The 4,805-nt window shown below is 47.0% G+C and overlaps 1 pseudogene; it reads right to left on the minus strand.

Annotated features, from left to right (window-relative positions):
* Positions 1-3,460: 3,460 nt before the first annotated feature.
* Positions 3,461-3,578, minus strand: LOC126253980 (5S ribosomal RNA; annotated as a pseudogene).
* Positions 3,579-4,805: the final 1,227 nt, after the last annotated feature.

Here is a 4,805-nt window from a genome sequence, read left to right on the forward strand (position 1 = left end):
GTGTACATCCTGCAAAAGCGAGTAATAAAATTTTTCAAAAAAACAGTGGCTGGAAAATCTTGTAGAATATGTTTTTTTAAATCTGTTTCTCAAGACTAACGTGTTTGAGACTTATTGTTTAGCGACGGTATCGTTGCTGACAGTAATACTTACATCATGATTTGTGCAAAAAATGAATTCTAACATAGACTTGCATTCTTGTCTAACTTTCAGGAGAGAATTCTATGCTTGGGAGTAGAGTGAAAAGATAGTTTCATTATCTACTCCTTATATGAATGAGCTGAAACTTGCTTCCACAAATCTTCTGTTACCAAACAGGGAGAAAAACTCCTGCAAACCAATGACTACGCTTTTTGGGAACAGAAAAATATTTTGTGTTCTAAATATATTTACTCTTTCGTCAATTGGAATATTCAGTAATGGACAAACAATAGGTGAACAGTATAAGTGGTATATCACTGAGCTCCTCCAATACTGTGCTTAGGTGTTTACTACATATTTCTTAAGTATGAGAGGCCGGAGTCGAACGACATAGTTATAGGTCATGGCAGTAGACTTTTATAAATGCGAATATTGTGGCGCGTAGAAGTAGCCAGGAAAGCTGGTGGTGGTGCTGACCCTTCTCAACATATGCGTCCCTCAGTGGGACACATTTGTTCCAAGACTTGGCCGAGACCTTGGTTGTAGACGTCTGCATTTCGGATGTTCAAGAAACTTTCCATCTGGAAAATTATTTTGTAGCGATTATCGAAAAGCCTGCTACAGTGTTATTTCTTCTTCTAGAGAATTCGGGGGATGATGCAAAATTTGGGAGTTCAAGGAATCGGCATGTAAGGCTGAGTACGTTGCAGAACGAGCTGGGATGTTATTCTGAGACAAAAACACCCCTTTGGAGATTTTGCTCTGCGATTCGTCTTGACAGCCCCCTGTGTCATACGATAATGCACTGTAGCCGCTCACATCCACTAACTCAGCATGGGTTGTCGCAGCGTCGAAAACGAATTACCATATGACGCTTTGGTTTGGCTTCTGTCGCGGCGTGGTACGGTATTGTGGTCCAGGGATTTGAGTGTGTGCCTGGACAGCGGGACCTATTCCTGCAAACAAACAAAAAAATAATGACACGACTTAGCTGCAACATGGCTGCGTCTGGGCTGTTTCATATGGGAGTAGAGTAAACTCAAGGTTAGTATCTTTGTTCGAAAACTTGTGTAAAGTAAATAAATGTGTTGCACGATGGAAAAAAGAGAGTGATTTTTACTTTAGTTTGTAACATTGTGTTAGTTTCGTTGAATTTTTTGAGGTACTTGCTTTTCTAGTGCGAACTATATGAGACTAATACGTCAGTATGGTTCAAATGGCTCTGAGCACTATGGGACTCAACTGCTGAGGTCATTAGTCCCCTAGAACTTAGAACTAGTTAAACCTAACTAACCTAAGGACATCACACACATCCATGCCCGAGGCAGGATTCGAACCTGCGACCGTAGCGGTCTCGCGGTTCCAGACTGCAGCGCCAGAACCGCGCGACCACTTCGGCCGGCGATACGTCAGTAACTCTCCTGTAAATTAAATAAATACTTATGTAATAGTTTTCGGAAATTTGAGCTATAAACACGTTTATGGGTTATTTCAGAAGAATGAATACAGCAAATCAATTCTTGTCCGCCTGTCTGATGTATTAAAAGGTTTAGTCGAATCTGCATTTATATTATAACATACAGTAAGAACTCACACTAGGTGAAATTAGCTTTCCAGTTTGCCCCTCCCGCTTCCTGTGTGCGGTGTGCAGCGTGTGGTGCGGTGTGTTCCAGCAGCTGCTGGAGGAGTCCCGCAGGGTGCCGGAGCTGGAGCCTCCGCGGTGCGGCGCGTGGCCCGTGCTGGTGCTGCGGACGGGCTGCGGCGACCACGTCTGGGTGCGGATCATCAGCCCGCAGTGCGACGTGAGTCCAGCAGTACTCGTAACAACAGCACCACTCAGTACTGCAGTAGAATTCTGGAACATGTTTTATGGTTGCGTGTGATGCATTCCTGGAAACCGAAAATCTTCTCTTGTGTATTAACACGGGTTTCGAAAACAACGATCGCATGAAATCCAGCACGCTCTGATAGTCCACGAGAGGCAGAAAGCAGTAAATACGAGTGCCCAGTTCGATACCGTCTTCCTTGACTCACTCAAGGGATTTGACTCAGTTCCGCACTGCCTCCTAATGAGCAAAATAAGAGATTACGGAATATCAGGCCAGCTGCGCGATTGGACTGAAGAGTTTCTAGCAAAACAGGACACAGCATGTCATTCTGAACGGAGTGAAATCTTCAGATGTAAAAGTAATGTCAGATGTTCCACGTGGGAGTATTGTAGGACCATTACTTTTCACAGTACATGGCGTATTGCAAAACTACACCGACAGTCAGCCTTCGAGAGGTTGTAACGCGGTGTTGTGGGGAATAATTTGAAGATAGCAACCTGTGCCCGGAAATTTCAGCCAACGACGTTACAGAGCGTCGGAGTTACAAGCGACAGCGCCTGTCAATTAGGCCACCATTTTCGTAGCAAACGTGACTTTGTAAACTGGCGACAGTAGGTGGGCCGTGCACGGTGTTGTTTATTATTTCAGTAATCACGACTGATTGCCACGATCGCTAGTGGAGAAGCTGGACCTGGCTGCTTCGTAGACAGCCCTTGTCTCCTAGCAATGCGATACTATGTTACCTTGCTGAATGACGGTTTCGGTTACAGGATTCCATTTGCAGTTCATTTTTCTCCTGGAAACCTCTAAAACCTACAATGATTTTTGGTACACAATAGAAAAATAAGCCGTGCATAAAAACATGTGTCCAAAACCGTCGTCCACACAGGCATCAGAGCAACGCATTCATAGGAGACAAGGCCTGTCTACGGAACAGCTCGCTGCATGTCTTCCACTGTGGATCGGGTGTGGCAATCAGTCATGGTTACTGAACAACAAATAATATTCCAAGACGTTCCGCCTATGGTCCGTCGCCATACAAAGTCATGTTTACTGCCGAGGAGGTGGGCTAGCGGCCGGTCCCGGCGCTTACAGCTTCTACGCACAGTAGCGTCCTGTGACGTTTATGGACGTGTCTTCCTATACTCAATTTGTTTCTCAAGACAATCTCTACAACATCTCGAATTTTGTCAGTGTCGTTTCGGTACAACTTGTATATAAACCACCTAGTGGATACCATCGATGTTCCACAAGGAATTTCACAGGTAGTAAAAACTAAACTCCGTCCGAAAAGGCCTCGGAAGGTCCAACGGTACTGACCGGCCGCCGTGTCATCCTCTCAGCCGAGTGGCGTGACTGGATGCGGATACGGAGGGGCGTGAGGTCAGCACACCGCACTCCCGGCCGTTATCAGTTTGCGAGACCGGAGCCGCTACTTCTGAGTCAAGTAGCTCCTCAGTTTGCCTCACAAGGGCTGACTGCACTCCTCTTGCCAACAGCGCTCGGCCGAACGGACGGTCACCCATCCAAGTGCTAGCCCAGCCCGACAGTCCTTAACTTCAGTGATCTGACGGGAACCGGTGTTACCACTGCGGCAAGGCCGTTGGCCTTTCACAGGTACTACTCTTATGTCAAGAGAAGTCGCACCGCTAAAAGGTATAGCAGAAGATCGGCGCTTCAGTTGACCCTTAGTATAAACAAATGTAACGTACTGCGCGTAATCAGACAGAAAAACCCATTACTGTATGATACACGACTGCACAAAGATCGCGAGAAGCACTCATATTCATTAAATATCTGGGAGTGTGCGTACGGAGCGATTTGAAGCGGGCCGGCCGGAGTGGCCCAGCGGTTCTAGGCGCTACAATCTGGAACCGCGCGACCGATACGGTCGCAGGTTCGAATCCTGCTTCGGGCATGGATTTGTGTGATGTCCTTAGTTAGGTTTAAGTACTTCTAAGTTCTAGGGGACTGATGACCGCAGAAGTTAAGTCCCATAGTGCTCAGAGCCCTTTTTTGATTTGAAGCGGAAGGACCACATAAAACTAGTGGCAGGCGTGGAGTTGCGAGCCTGAGGTTGCAGATTGAATCCTCAGGAAGTGTAGTCCTCGTTCGACCAATACTTGACTGTTGCTTGTCAGTGCGGGATTCGTCTCAGATAGGATTGGAAGAGGAAACAGAGAAAACACGAACAAGACAGCGATTTTGTTACAGCTTTATTTACCAAGGCCGTTCAATAAGCACTGACGCACACTTTTTTCTGAAAGCAGGTTGGTCTAAATCACGATTCCAATACACCTTATTAGTCACCACTCTTTCGCCTACAAAACTCTAGTTTTTAACATAATCTCAGTTCAAAGCGACGGCCTACACCACCTTTCTGGGAGGGCCTGTATGCCCGCATAGTAACACACTACTGTTCGGCGTCGGAGCCAACGTCTTGCTGCGTCAACAACCTCCCCACACCCACGTATTGCTTCCCACAGAGTGGACCAACCAGATGGAAGTCGGGAGGTGCGAGGTCTGGGCTGGATGAGGTTGAGGAAGAGCAATCCAGTGTAGTCTTATGAGCTCCTCTCGGGTACAGACTTGTGTCAGACCTTGCGTTGCCATGCAGAAGGAGGTGGCAACGGTCCGGCACACAGTTTTAATCTGCCAGGAAGTTTCGTCACGCAAATGCTTAGCCAGTTCCAGTGGCAGACGCAGGAGGAGAGGCGTTCCACATCACGGTGTGGTTTCCCAAGCGCACGCTCCTAGAAGAGCCAACCGTTATATTACTTCCACCACCATGTAGTCCTTTCCTGAGTCTCCAGAGGGTAGCACAGTGCAATTCAG

This window comes from Schistocerca nitens, chromosome 4, assembly GCF_023898315.1.
Source record: "Schistocerca nitens isolate TAMUIC-IGC-003100 chromosome 4, iqSchNite1.1, whole genome shotgun sequence".
In the NCBI taxonomy this organism is placed as follows: domain Eukaryota; kingdom Metazoa; phylum Arthropoda; class Insecta; order Orthoptera; family Acrididae; genus Schistocerca; species Schistocerca nitens.